At 36.2% G+C, this 16,401-nt stretch overlaps 1 protein-coding gene across 3 annotated transcripts in view; it reads right to left on the bottom strand.

The window, feature by feature from the left end:
• LOC144446769 (uncharacterized) overlaps positions 1-16,401 on the bottom strand; it is a 63,637-nt gene that overhangs the window by 11,799 nt on the left and 35,437 nt on the right. Inside the window, exon 1 of one of the 3 annotated variants that reach the window (XM_078136601.1) lies at positions 15,446-15,558. The exons of the other annotated variants lie outside the window; for them this stretch is intronic. The gene's annotated coding sequence lies outside the window, so the exon portion shown is untranslated. Of the gene's footprint in view, positions 1-15,445; positions 15,559-16,401 lie in introns of those variants that run through there. 3 annotated transcript variants of the gene reach the window in all.

Raw genomic sequence — 16,401 nt, 5'->3', positions numbered from 1 at the left:
AGTCTCTTATGACACCACTTCGATTGTATAAAACACAAGGGAGGTAGAGTGTTCGCCCCCAAGATGTCAATAAAAAAAAATTATTTCCCGAATGTTGTCTAACCTATGTGATGGGAGATTCTGTGAAATTTCCTAAGTCTAATTGAATCAAAATATTGCCTCTGACTGGGTTCGTATATTGAATATCAAATTCAATATTTGAACCGTTCTTGGCAATGGGGTGACATAATTCACTGACTCGTTATTGGGGATTTAGTTCGGACTTTAAATCTGTTCGTATCAGGAGTAAAGAAAAAGCGCAACGGGGGCAATGAGATAACTACTCTTAAAGATTTTGTTTTTTTAAAGTACATGATTGATTTAAAAACGGAGCTGCTATCCAACATAAGCTGTTTGTTTTGTAACTGAAGAAAAAATATATACACAATCTTTAATCTTACTGAGCTCGGCATAAAATACTGATAACCCTTGACGACGAGATGAAATTAATCTAGGTTTTATCATTGGACAGGTCAAATCTAGCTAATATGCCATTACGGGTTTATCTTGGCGGGATAAGGTAAATGCGATAGTATCGTTCACCAAGCTGATTACGCTGGCGACATAATGGTCGAATGTCTCATCATGATCGAACACCCGAAGTTATTCTTTTGGACTAAATCAGCAGTTCTCTGGGGGAAAAAAAAGAAAATTCAAGCAAAGTTAAAACCACATCACGTGATTTGAGAGTACGTTTGGGATCAGTTGTAGAATAATTCGCAAAAAGGTCAAAAGCCTTTTTGCAAATTTTGCCGCTACTTTACACCATCGACGTTTTAAGGACTGTCGGTTGTAATCTTGAGATGTACTTGATTGCCCCTTCAGTTATATAAAACTTAGGAGCTCCGAACTTTGTTTCCCAGAATGCCTTGCCCCAATTTACTGAAGGATTTTTCTAACCAGAATTTTCATAACTCTATTTCAGAGAGGTAGGTTCGACGAAAAAGACTTTTCTGGGTCCCTAGGCATAACGAAATGTTGCTAAAATAAAACGAGCCTTGTATTTGTTCCCCCTTTAATGTAACCCAAACCAAACTATGTTTTCGACGGTTTAATAATAAAGTTTTCAAAATATCATTAAATAGTATAAAGTTACGATTTCATCTACATTTATCTTTGGTTACTATTCAGTTTAACCTCACTGAGTAGTTTTTGACAGTTTTGCAGTGAATTTGTAATTGCTAGCTAGCGCTAATCTACCATTGCGAGCATGGGGTTTCTTCAAAGTTTGTCAGTTGTAATCGACGCTGGAAGGACCGCTCTAGAGATTGTTAGTACCTGTTATCAGACTATCATACTTAAACAGAGAACTGCCGGCGCCTGGAACCCTATTTTGCATATGACTGACTGTATGTTTGGAGGTGGAGAACTTGTGATGACTCATGCACTGGCGAGTAATCACCAAAATATAAACATTCCCTATATCTGGGTTTTTCACATGCAAATGCCGCATATTTGAATAATCCTGAATGACACACAATCTAAGCAGCTGTTTGTAGGGGAATTTGTCTCATTTGGAAAGTTTTTTTTTTCATTCTATGAAACAAACATACTGATTTTCAACTAATTTGTGTATCAAATTACCATTCTACGACATTCACAAACACTTAGTTCATGATACACGACCTGTGTGTTTCTCGCGGAGCAAAGAAAAAAATGCTGAAAACAAGACCCAGAAGCTAGTGCTCTGTACAGCAGTTTGAATTTTCAGCATTTGCATAGATTAGCCATAATCCTCTTTATATAGGGCAGTTCTGTCTTTTAAGTATTTTATATTGCAGTGCAAACATCCCACGAATATGATAAGTTCATATAATGGCATCTACCACACGGTACGATGGCTATCTAAGTCAAATTGGAGATCCTTTGCGATCTCTCACCATTACTGTTGGCGTACATTCAGGTAAACAAGCGCAAGATGAATATTATCTGTTCCAACTTTCCCTTCTTAATAGCATATGATCGTTCGATTAGAACAATAAGAGGGTAATATTACGTCTATTACCTAAGTATCATTGTACCAAAATGTGACAAATAGAATAAACTGCAGAGGGAATAATGTTATCAATAATATACTAACACGTTCAAGAATATAACATATTTTCACTGAAAGGTACAATAGCAGATGGTAATGTGCCTATAAAACACTTAATTTAAGATTCGCATTTTACGTGAAGCGGTTCCCCCAAAGGATTACAATTTCTGTCCCCTTGAGTACTAAGGTTCTTTTGAACGTGACAGTTCGTGACAACAAACTTTAAAGCCACAGTAATTTTTTGAATCTTTCAGGCTTATTTTGTTGGCAGATGGTTCTTCACCTTTCTACAGGGAACGGTTTGTGATGTGATTCATGAGCATTTATATATCTAACCGGCTTAAAGCTCTCGTAAGGGAAAGTTATGTTATGCTGAGATGCTTGTCTGTCAGTCAGTCAGTCAGTCAGTCAGTCTGTCTGTCTGTCTGTCTGTCTGTCTGTCTGTCTGTCTGTCTGTCTGTCTGTCTGTCTGTCTGTCTGTCTGTCTGTCTGTCCGTCCGTCCGTCCGTCCGTCCGTCCGTCCGTCCGTCCGTCCGTCCGTCCGTCCGCCCGCCCGCCCGCCCGCCCGTCCGTCCGTCCGTCCGTCCGTCCGTCCGTCCGTCCGTCTGTCTGTCTGTCTGTCTGTCTGTCTGTCTGTGAGTGTATCTGTCTCGGTACCTCATCATTTTCTTTTTGATAACGGTTAGAACTGACAAGTAAATATTTCATAAATATTAATGATGCCTTTGAATAAATAATTTTCCGTAATTAGGCAACATCTAAAATTGCAAGCTTCAAACGTCAAATAATTAGTTACATACATTGATTATAACAAAGTGCCCATTTCCAGTAAAGCTTGTTGATGTAGCTTACAATTTTAATGGGTCATTAAATTTTGCATGACATCTTTTTTTGGTAATTAGATAATATCTTACACATGCAAGTTTCAAATGTCATGTAATGTTGTGCCAATATTGAGGATACCAAATTATATGTGTCCTATAAAACCAGTTTATTTGGTTTTTAATCTTACCGACTCTTTTGCATAATTAATGAAATTTATCAACTGAGGAATATACCATGTATGGACGAGGCTTATTATTTCGCACTCAGATGGTACCTATTGGAACTAATCGAAATGCTCGTGTTTTGACCTTACGTTTATATCTGGTTATTTCATGACAATACAATGGAGACGAGAGATAGCAGCGGGTATACTGGCAGAGCAAAGATAAGACGAACTAGTACAGTAATAAACCAGACATCAATCATTGGATTAGATTGTGAGCACGATTATTCTGTTCCTTTTTGATTACACCAGCTTCAAGTCGTTTTGTATCGGTGAAAAGGAAGTCGACCGCGATGCAGAAGTGTAAAAAAAATGAAATAATTCATTATACCAATATGAATACAGAACGTACTTACAAAAGTTCTTTAATATAAACTTTTACACACCCAAACAAAAAGATTCGAAATGACAGATTTTAATCAACCCAGGGTTGTTAGTTTAATGTCATTTTTTAAGAACTCTAAAGTTGAATCTCTTTGGATATTTTAAGTTGAAGCTCCTCTTAGTAGATAGAGCAAGTCTCGACACGACAGTCATGATGAAACGCAACACTGTCGTCATAGCAATGTCAACTAAATGTCATTGAATAAGTTGGATCAATCGACGTACTAAATGAAATACAAACACAATATAGAGAGAATAACAGAAGTCAAACTGACAGCAGTTTACAAACCATAATTGAGTTAAAGTAAAACATGTGACAGAGAATGCCTCTAAATGTATAGGTAAATAACCTGTAAGTCCCCATGTGATTTGATACATCTTTGGTATTAACTTTTCCCACGTTTTTAATATTCCGTTAAATGCATGCCAGTTAACGGGACATATTTGTGGTATGTGATCCCCATAAAATGCCATCCGTTAGCAATTTATGTTCTTATATGTTTAAATCAATAAATCAAGTTGCGTTATTTGATTCAAGAAGACTTCTCAACGTTTGGCAGCACGGATAAAAGTTTGTTCATCGATACACGTTTGAATTTCAATATAAAAATCTTCACTTGTATCCTGAAGAAGTACTTGCATATATATACACACACAATTACACATTTCTACCGCAATCCATGCAAGTTTGGGACCACGTACGTGACAACGCTATTTCGCACGCTCCATATCACGTTGCTGTAGAATTGTCAAGACTTTCCCAGTCCGTTCAGTCAGTCCCGGAGTTACCCAGGCCTGGCAAACATAGCATCTATGGGCTTGTGTTCGTAATCATCTCGGACTGTTACTCCAGAACCCCCCCCCCCCGCCCAATTCGCACCCGTCTTGTGAGTGATACGGCCTACCCATCAAGTCTAGTGGGATTCGAACCCATTTGGGCGGTACATACCCGTTTACCTTTCTGTAGGGAACTGGCCAAATGGGTCACTTTGTCATGAAAACATCCATATAAACACGGGTTGACTTTTCATCTGAAAATTCCCTAATCATGGAGTCGTGGGAAACGTCGTCATGATTTAATACCCAACCAGCAACAGAATAAATTTGATTAAATGATTGTAACTTGAAATCCCTATTAATTGGTCTATTTTGGGTAGATGTCTTGAACTTGCAATTGAGCCAAACACTCAGCCTTAAAATTTGGTGAGAGTCCACCTCACCTGGGTTCATACTGCTAACGTTCCGATAGATAAAAGTCATTACAACGCACTGTGAGAGAACCGACTTACTGTTTTAAAACAGTTGAATAAAATGGATTTATACTCTCTTGTGTGAGGGAATCGAATGTTCACTTAATTCAATGAAACCGTGTGTTATTTTCCATTCTGTCTCCAGAGGAACTTTCCTGTCAGCGACTAGCAGAAATTTTGACTGAAAGGGTGACTTTAATGAGTGAGTTTAGGAAAACAATCAAAAACGGAATTAAATTAACAAGTTTTAGTGTAAATCAATATATCTATCGCCAAATAAAACCCCAATTCAATGTTATTATTTCAGTATAGCTCATGGTGTTATTAGTAGCAAGTCCTGATATTACAGTGAGAGTGTCACTGGATTTATATTTCGCGCGATTTTCGGGGGTTGCGGTGTAACCCGTAACTGGTTTACCTCAAAATACAGAAATAACGAACATAGCAAATTTCAAGTCTTATTCTTACCTGTTTGTCAGAGATTTGTTTTAAGTGATTACATGTCGATGAGCTAAGCCTGAGTGAAGTGAATGGTTTTATGTGTATCTATCAAATGTCAATCTTTAAATATTTAGTGAACAAAAGACCAAGTGAGCCGTGCAGAATTTCCAATTATCTACTTTGGTATTGATGCATGAAACGACTACGTTTGTTTTACCGATCTCTTTAAGTTTGAGTTTCTGAACGTGACATAAGAAGTTATGATTTTTTTTCTTCAAAATGGGCCTGACCTGATTTTATACTCATTCGCTGTACTATAGTATCGCCAATATCAGCAATGTAATATCAAAGAGGCCATTTTCAATATGATAGTTTTCCGACTCCCCACTCCAATCCTTATCAATACGTCATCTCTCAGACCCAAATCCAAATTGCTTTTCTGGCTTACTATCAACCACATCATTACTACAGTGTAATGTCTGGAGAATGGTATGACGAAATACCACCTGTACGTAGTACTATCTGTGTTAACATCTAGTAACACTTGATATTGGTGAATACAAATATCGTCTGGTTCATCAACGTCTTTCTACGAAAACAAAACACGTTGTATTTGGGGAAATTCATTACTAGGTGCAATTGGAACGTTTCTTCAAACTGATTTGTTGCTAGTCGTGATCATATCGTACACCTACCGCATTGAATCTCCAGTAGGTTAGCGTATTTGTGCAGCCGTACACATAATATGGTACAATTGACCAAATCAAGTTGATTTTTGAGTCCGTACCCTAAAATCAGCGCCCCACATACACAGTTTCAACCTGTTACTGTATTGCTTATAGACGAAACATACATGTAATTGATATATACGATGTCCAATAATTGGTATTTTAACAATTTTCAGTGAATATATTGTCTGATCGAAAAGAAACTACTCCAATTACAGCTTGTTCAGGTTTAAACTTGACATTTCTAACCTCTGACGAGATGTCAAACGTGTATAAAAGTTTAACCTTAACCCTGAGTGGCTTAATTACTCACCAATGCAATATAAAAAAGAGGGGTGATAAATGCATTTCCCGAAACCATTACCCGCCGACCATTTAATGGATACACGATATTTTAAAAAGATATGACCCATAGTATACATTTAAAACACAAAATGATGACCACAATCTTTGGTTCATCACATACCATTTTTATGTAATGTAATAACAAAATTTGTATTTGTTTTCAGTCCAAAAATTGAAGACTGGCTGTAGAGACGGTCATAAATATTGTGCGAGTAATCTGTCAGCGTGAGATCAAAAAGTTGTTATAAACTATCTCATCTCAGCAAAGACAAAAAAATGCCAAATGATAAATTATGGTAACTCAAAGAAAGGCGGTAAACAAAATCCATTACACTCTTATGTCATATTATAACTTATCGCATTTATCACATTCCTTGGATATATCATTTTTGATGTCCATGTAAATTTGTAACGACTGGTTGGGGATGGACATAAATGACGCAAATACAACAGATTTGTTTTTAAGTATCGATAACAATTTCTTGACATCGTTTATACATCAGTCTAGGAAAATACAGATGTGAGAAGCACCTGAGCCATTCTTTTATATGCACATGTACATAATTTTATGTAAGGGAAGACAGTTTTATGGTTTGCTCTGTCTGTCTGTCTGTCTGTCTGTCTGTCTGTCTGTCTGTCTGTCTGTCTGTCTGTCTGTCTGTCTGTCTGTCTGTCTGTCTGTCTGTCTGTCTGTCCGTCCGTTCGTCTGTAACATCATACTAGTGTTTGTAAACACCATAAATGCAAACAGGTGCACTGAAGATGTGCAGCGAACGACCAGTGCATGTGTTTTCCTGTCATAGTAGTACATACATACATACATACATACATACATACATACATACGTACATACGTACATACATACATACATACACACATACACATACATACATACATACATACATACATACATACATACATACATGCATGCATACGTACATACATACATACATACATACATACATACATACATACATACACATATACACATACACACATACATACATACATACATACATACATACATACATACATACATACATACATACATACATACATACATACATGCATGCATACGTACGTACATACATACATACGGACAGACAGACAGACAGATGGATATACAGAAAGGCAGGAAGACAAACAAATAGCCAGGTATCGTTGAAGCTTTCTGTTATGCCATGACATCGTCTCAACGCGTATATCTTTCCCAAATAAGTACCCATACACTTGATATTTGCTTTCTCCTGCATCCTGAATTGACCCATAGGGTAATCTTCAATCCCTCCATCAAATATTATTACAATAACTTGTGATTAGAATTCAAAAAATGACCTGTAACTCATCTCCGTAATCTATATGGTAGGATTATTCTACGACAGAAAACGTAGCCGTTAAATGCTATCAACTTGTCAACGTTTTGTCTGCCACTGCTCAGATTAGACTCCCATTTACTCAGCAGACGATTTATTACCACCAAGGGTAAAATATAACTTCCGAAAAGTGTCTTACCACAGTGGAATATCAGTCCTTATTGAGTTATTATCTGAATTTGAAACCTTTTTCACGGCAGAGGGATCTATAAGGTTACTGAATCACTTAAGCTAGCCAATCTCTCTGAAACACGACCTGGCATTTCCGTGATAAGACTACTTCTTGGGAGTATTATGAAGAACGGTCTTCCGCATGTAATTATAAAGCAAAGAGTCTCTATTAAAAGTACAATACATATGTACGTACTAGAGTTATCATGCAAGACGTAGATGCCCATAGAAACAAAGTCTCCCTCGAACACACAACCACGTTAGTTTATAAAGTGTTCTACTTTTACAATCACGAAACCTGAAACAAAACGTAGTCTGGCTAGATAACAATCTTACTAACACTGCTACATTTTAACGTTTGGCTCATAAAATATCTTACCAACAGTAATAGTGTTACATTTTATGGTCTGGCTCAACAACAATCTTACTAATATTGCCACATTTTATCGTCTTGTTCGGCAGTTCGCGCAAATATCTTTGTTGGTAAGATTGTTGTTGAGCAGGCGATAAAATGTAACACTGTCACTAAGATATTTGTGGGGGCCAGACAACGTTTTGTGTCAGGTTTCGTGATTTTAATTGTAACTATTAGAACGACAGCACACTGAAAATAAAGTCACACAAACCAATCGGTCGTGCAGTGTGTGACCGCGGGAAGTGACATGCCATGATATCGCCAAAGGTCCTTGTTTACGTTGATCAGTAGACAATGTCGTGTGATCCATACATGACGTATATATGAGTCAAGTATTAATACCTCAATCAATTTATCATCCTAGCATTTTAAATATTCATAAGTTCTTCTGTTACCCTGGTGGTATTTTCGTTATTAAAATGTTTTAAAAGTTTTAGAAAGGTGGAAAGTCACAAGTATATATTTCTATATCGTGACAACATACATGCTTTCTGTACTACAGGCGAAGACTGGCTCCTTTGCCATCTAACCTTAACCTACGCTTTTGATAAAGGGTTAGTGCTTAAAACGTTAGGCGTACTTTACATCTTAGAGGACTGTTTTACCAAAGTTTTCTACACTTCATTCTAAAAGATGCTGTACCTGGGTTCAGAACTCTCTAACAACTGTGAAAACGTTGACTGTTTGCATAATAATGTTTGACAATTATTGTATTTTTTTGAACACATTTTTACAGTGACTGTCGTTTTATAGCATATACCACTAACTACTAAAACTGCATACAAAAGTTTATATATTGTCTATATTTTAATATAATTACTCTTATTAATTTAAAACTCATGATCCAGCCATGCACATATAAACTAACATCGATTACGGCTTAACGATTCTCGTAGGCAAACTCCGATTCGATGTAAATTGTCTTGTCTGATATAGTGCACCAATATAGTGACTAAATAGCTGCTACAGATATACTGCAATGAATGATTCAAGGTGAAAAAAATGTTGGATTCAGATTCTGGGATTATTTTAGAGACACAGAAATCGCATTGTTGAAAAATATAGCAAACTGCTTGCAGTCTTGATGACAAAGTCGGCACGGACACAAAGAACTGTGAGAGAATGTATTATTGATCATACGGACGTAATCGAATCTATTCCTAGATCTGGATTTACGTGTAACATATAATGCATAGTGCTGTGCAGGCCTACTTTACTACTTTACATGCACAGAGCCATGAATACGAAATGTTGGACGTTTTCCTTCACACAATAAGTCATTTCATCACTTTATTGAATGAGTGTTATTTAGCAAAGGAAAAGAAAAGGATTTGGACTTTTTATTTTGAATTATATAAGGACTCGAATTTGGTATCTTTATTTGTCTAAGGAAAATGGCAGAGACAAAACGCATGGTAAATATAAGGAAGACTTAAGTTGTTTAAGGACAAAATGTTGATTTATACACGTTGTGTTGGTCATTGATATCTATAGAGGCAATAATTGCACTAACAATATTTAGATTATTCCCGCTTATCTTATTCAAAGGTATGTGATATTATTCACTCTTTCTTATCAATCATTCTTTTGATTTGCTCAGTTTTGTTTCAAGTGATGCTTTTACTCAATCTTGTTTCAAGTGACGACACATGTCACAAAGAAATGTATCTTGTCATTAAGGCTAGTGGCCTCTGTAGCGCGCAAAATCAGCGCAGACGACGTTGAAAAGCCTCACTCTCATGTAATTATGTCATTTCCGATATACGTCCATCGCCGTACAAAGCGTGACATTTCCAAGACTGTTTTCGTCAGCACATTCCAACAATTCTAGTTCGGATAGATGAAAAGAGTTGCTAAACTATAATATCGATAAATTCTCATATCGAATTTCTATATATACCAAATATAATCATTACTTTACATTACAATACATTACATTACATTACATTACATTAAAGTCCATGAAGCGAATTGATATTGCAATTCATCCGATGTGTTCACTATATTTTTACCATTATTGCTACATATAAGGCTTAGTAGAAAATTTCGACTTCTGACTATTTTGAAGTGGTTGCGCTTGAGTTGATCCTAACATCTGAATGATAAGATATTTGATGAAGTGGGGGAATCGCTTACTTAGATATTAAGTGGTCCGTAAAAATCATATTTGCGGCCGGGTTTAATATTTGTCTAGAAAAAACACGTAAAATGTAAAAGTCGGGCTAGATATGCCACGAGCTGTTACCAGCGAAGCGATGGACACGAGCATTGCGTTAGAAATATTGAAGGATATGATTCCAGGTGAAAATGGCCTGTGTTTAGGTGTAAAAATATCACCCATCAACTATGAGTGACAGGCAGAATTTCCAACAAAATTCGGTAGTGCACACTAAGCTTCAATGTGTAGCGGATCGATCGAAAGCGGAAAAAGGCTAATAAGTCGAACATAAAATCTGTATAGATTGTGTATTGTGTTGAAATCAATTCCAAAAAAGAATTAGTAGTTTGAGACTCGATACAAATTAACAGAAGTAATAAAAAGTATGGAATTAATTCAAAGTTCCTCAAGGTTTAATTTTAATCTTGATCTGTGTATTCAAACATCTATAATTTTCAATCTCGGTCCCTCCCTCTGTAAATCCTCTTTCTGTTATGTCTCGCAGGAGTTAACATGCATAAATAAAGTTAATCTCTATTTGTGCTCAGGGGTATAAGGAAGGAGTTTGTTTGCTCTCAAAATCGGATTTAGAAACAACGAGAGTATTTGTACATTGCCCCTGGGATACCATCAAAAGTAGCGAATGAACTGTAGTTGTCGTTTCCAATATGGCGGAAAGCTTTAGTGATGACCCTGTTATATCTCCATGGAGATACTACTGGGATCTTCACGTTTAGGTGCATTTGTCTCTATTCCAAGGTCTCTAACTACGTGTCTCTAGTGTCATCAATTATTCACTCTTTGGAAACACCGACCTCACACAAAGGCACTGTATTCGCCCGTTTTCAAAGTTTGGCTCAACACTAAATTGCAATCAATATTGAAGGCAAAACATCCTAAAAATCCATATTTCACAATATCTGCCCCATAAGTTATAAAAATAGCGCCATCACGTTCTACTTCATGTGACATATGGGAAAGCTTTCACACGAATCTTCACTAACATTTAAGAGACCGGGATAATTCATCTAGACCATCTAAGACTTGAGGACTTTTCAGCCCTGTACACCCAGTACATGATGAATTGGTGTCTAGAAACATTGTGATCACGTCAGCGTTAAATTACAGGATACTAGTATATGATACATCAACCAAAGACAGAGTGGGTCTTCTGTAGTCCAGATTGGGCCCGCATAGTTCATCTCGCCCATCTAAACCTTGAAGACTTTTCAGCCTCGTACGCGCAATATGTGATGAATTAGTGTCTAGAAACATTGTGATCACGTCAGTGTTAATTTACGGGATAGATACCACGTATTTAGCGACGTTCCTACATACTTTGGTATCTATAGTGGTGTTGACGGGTCATACTGGGATCGATTTTAAGTGTAAAACCTACCTACTTCAGATTCCACCGTAATTCTTAAAGCTTACAACACGTGACAACACACGAACAGTGTCTTATTGAATTATTGCCAATACATAAAAATAATTTCAAGTACTTCCATCGCAAATATTTAGGAATCCATTAATCCATTAATACTGTGATTAATTAAGTTCATCTTAATTAGGTTATGTATGACATCTGACCTTTAAATCTGGCATTGATTGTTTGGTGGCGTGTTTATTAGAATGACTATCGTGACGATTCCTCCTGTAGCATTTTAGTATTGATTGCTATGGCATTGATCTAATATTAAATACCAGTTTTAAATGACCGACAACAAAAGGGGTTTTTGTCTTGCAGGCTACGTTTCACTTTATCTTTTGATAATTTTCAATAATCTATCCTTTTAAACGTCAATTCATTTTACTAGCAGCATTAACACGCAATTTGGCACTGTCTTTATCTCTTGGGGGTGGGGTAGGGGCTTCGGGGTTGGGTGGCGGTTGACCAATTTTCCATGGTAGTGCAATCGTTTTATTATGATCTTAAATACATTTGACATTTTCTCTCGTATCCAAGTGGCATACTTATTAAGTTGTAGTGCAATTCTGCTATAAGTTTCTCTCTGTTAGCCATATCCGTTGCATCCCTCGTTGAACTTCAATAGCACACTGTAAATATGTGAGTGTATATTAAAAAACACGTTTAACGTGTTTATCTATCGATCTACGAACCACTCAGTCCGCAGTCAAATTGGTTTTACCATTCTCGTTCTTTCTGTTTATCCCTATTCACAGATATTGCACAGAATTCTTAATGAGACATTTTACGTACCTATGTATCATTTTCTGTGTTGCCCTAAGGGGTAGGGTGATATTATACAGTAGCTTCAGATATATGTATACATACATACATACATACATACATACATACATATATATATATATATATATATATATATATATATATATATATATATATATATATATATATATATATATATATATATATATATATATATATATATATATATATATATATATGAGTGTCTCGCTGGAGAGAACAGTGCTCGATGCAAATATTAGTAGCAGAGCATTACAGACTTAATTCAAAAGAATAAGGATGTAATAAGTCGTTACTCAGAGTTTCACGCTTGTTGCGATCATCGGACGACATATCATTCATATACTATATATGAATGATATATGTACCATATATATATATATATATATATATATATATATATATATATATATATATATATATATATATATATATATATATATATATATATATATATACCAATTGTGATATCTACTTTGTGTTTAGACAACTAAAGAGGAAAAGTTAATACATGCTTTTTGGAATATATTACATAAACGCACGACTTAAATATCTGAACCACTGCATTGCAATTGGCAAAAATTTGTTTCCCCCACAAGAAATATGCTCTTCCATGATTTATGGCATTGCCACCGTATTTGACAGCAACTTAAACTACTTTACACACCGGTTGCCAATTTTCTGTCACAATGCACTTGTGACTTCACTGTCTTGCTGTGAATTTAATATATTTTGACAGAGCAAGGGAGAGATAGAGAAAGAGTTTAGAGAGGTAGCCGTGGTGCAGTATCGTGTCTCCCGTTTAAACGAGGGGAAAGGCCAGGAAGCGACAGACTAATTGGTAAGCGACACAAAATCCAAATTAGCAGGTCAATACATTACAAGAGAGACCAATCGATTTTGTAAAAGGATTAACGAAGTGAAAGCAGAGATTGTCCATGTGTATTATACTGTACGTTTCAAACACAAAGTCCGTCATTATGAATAATGGAGTGTCAACTGATTTGTTTAAAAGGTCATTATGCTTGCAAACTATCTTACTCGCTATCATTTCCGTGCGACGTTTAGTTGAAATACGAAGCGATATTTGTCTCTCATCACGGCACGTACTCGGATGTGCAAATGGCATTTCACTCCACGACTCACTAATAGTAATCGACGTAAAACGCGTGTTTTCACATTTTTCACCGGAGAAGTAGAAAGGTGGTAGTATATGACGCTGCTATGCCGTCAAATGACTTGAATATATAGCTCTCGAGAGCCACGGGAGACTCTACAGCCATATACTTCTAGGAAGAGTACTACCATATTTACCGTATACATTTCAACTCGACTGGATAAATGGAAAGATAGTCATAATAGCTTGTCTACCAGTACGAATTCCTTATAAAATTCATATTTATGAATATATTTGGTTTCTTAAAACATCATATGACAATATATATAGTTATTATCACGTTGCGTTATCATTTACTTCATCGCTGTTCCGCACCTTGTTTCGGATCACGACCCCACACACTTGAATATATTGGGCGGCTATTTTTACACTATTTGATTTCACGTACCGATATCATTCTTGGTGTCATTAATCAAACCTATATCAGTTCGCTTTTATTTGTCAGGAATCATTCCATGGTGTCTAAATTCTCGACATAGAGGGAATGATAAAATCAATGCCCCCCCCCCCCCATCACCATGTTTCGAAAGATATTTCTTTTCATATTTTGAAAATAACCATTCAATACAGTACAGATAATGACTAAAAATAGTACAAAAAGGTGTGAGTAAAGATGATAATTTACGACTAGATTGTGTATGTCCATACTTGATTTTTCAGAAACGTTCAACTTAGGACTTAAAGTTTTATCTTTTTAGAATTAATTTTGTTCACACCCTAGAAAATATGAAGCTAGAATTATTCATCGTTGGTTAGCGATTGAAAGTGTTCGAAGTGGCGCTAAAGTGCTACTATATATTCTTCTTCATAATGTTATCATATATCTAAGTGCTAAAATATAGAACATTACTGAACTTTGCATGTATACAATAAGCATAGGGATAGGCTGTACTATACTGCAATGATGACCAAGCTCTTACATTAAGAATACAAGTTGACGACAGCTATCACTTCTTTGAAAAATATTCAAGCGTTTTTGAAGAATTCGCAAGCACAGTTAAAGTATTATTGAAGAACATTTGGCTCATTCGGACGGTTAGTTGGTTTCACTTTTGATTGAAATATTCGCCATGTCTTTTAATATACATGAACAAAATAGGAGCAATGCCGACAATTCAGCGTTGAGATTGCCTTGTACATCATATTCATAGAAATAACACTGGAAATACACCTACATTTGGGATACGTAGTACTAGAACGTGTCCTCGTGACGGCAACGGAGAAGTAAAGTGGCGCGACTAAAACGATATTGTGTATTGAATTCGAATATATGTACTTAAACTGCTACTGCTAGATGGCTGACGTTATATCATATACCCACGTTTAGTAAATGAATAAGTGAATAAACATTTTGGAAGTAAAACGTGTAACCTTCTTTCAAGGATATGCAGGATATATCGACACTATTTTAAGACATCGTTTACAGTTAGTTTTGTATACGTTAAATTTCTCTGAGAATTTACCGGTAAATTAGTAATACAAAAGAAAAAGAAAATACAGTACAACTTTTCTGAGAAACAGCTGTCACTTATAAGCACTAACGGTTCTCCCTGAGGTTTTTCAATATGTATTCTTCGTCCCATGTAGACCGCCACAGTAACATTTAAGTCACAAAAGTTGAACTTCAGTAAGGAAAAGACGTGTACCTTACCTGTTTTACGAGATGGCGTTCCCGACGTTATACGATAGCTTTATACCAAATATAGATTCATTCAAAGAAGCAGGTTGGTATTAAGAAACCTCTATACACTGCACACTATAACTTGAACTATGTTTCTCAATGGAGGAGTTGGCAAACGTATTTATACTATAGCACGAGGAGTTTTTACCTAGTACCTTCCCAAAATGTACGCCCACGTCACTGAATCTACCTTGTCATCTTTCCTCTTTAATCAGTTTATTTCGCATCGTTTGCCCTCGCAGTGCTCCTGATCCCGCGAGATTTACGCCTGCGCACTCTAGTGGTACTTATGGTCGTTGTTCAGATGATGAGAAACTGACGTAATAGCAAAAAAAAATAACGGACAGTGATTGGCTAATTATTTGAGCGGTCATGAATAATCAAACTTTTGTTCCTCTAGCTTACGATGTGTGCTACAAGCCGTTACCAAGACATCGAAAGAAATCCTGCCGTGTATCCGTTACTTTTCCTGATCGGCTTGGACTTAAAAAAGTATTTCTTCTCTCGACTAGTACAGCTCTATTGGTATAGAGAATTACAATATGCTACCGAGTGGCTTGATATTCGACACGGAAATCATTACTGGCATTTCGAAATCATGTACTTACGATTATACGCTATTGACATTACAGTTTGAAAATTGGTAGAGGAAAAGATGTAACTAAGAAAACCCCAACGGGATGAGTTTATGTGGCAAGTTACGATCAGACTCAATCTGTCATGACTTATACTTTATACATCCTGAAACTTCCTTGGTTTGGTTCTTCGGGTTGTGATATATAAGTACTTCTTTTATGGAGGTCTAGTTTGACGTCAAACTCAAATTGTAATAAGAATGATACTTTCAAATTATGAATTATAACATACGTTCGTCTCTACAAATCGACCTTTCAATAAATCATCGGATCAATATATTACGCAAATCC

This window comes from Glandiceps talaboti, chromosome 15, assembly GCF_964340395.1.
Source record: "Glandiceps talaboti chromosome 15, keGlaTala1.1, whole genome shotgun sequence".
NCBI classification, from domain to species: domain Eukaryota; kingdom Metazoa; phylum Hemichordata; class Enteropneusta; family Spengelidae; genus Glandiceps; species Glandiceps talaboti.
Note: the sequence above shows the minus strand (reverse complement) of the source record. Positions and strands in the feature narration are given on the sequence as shown.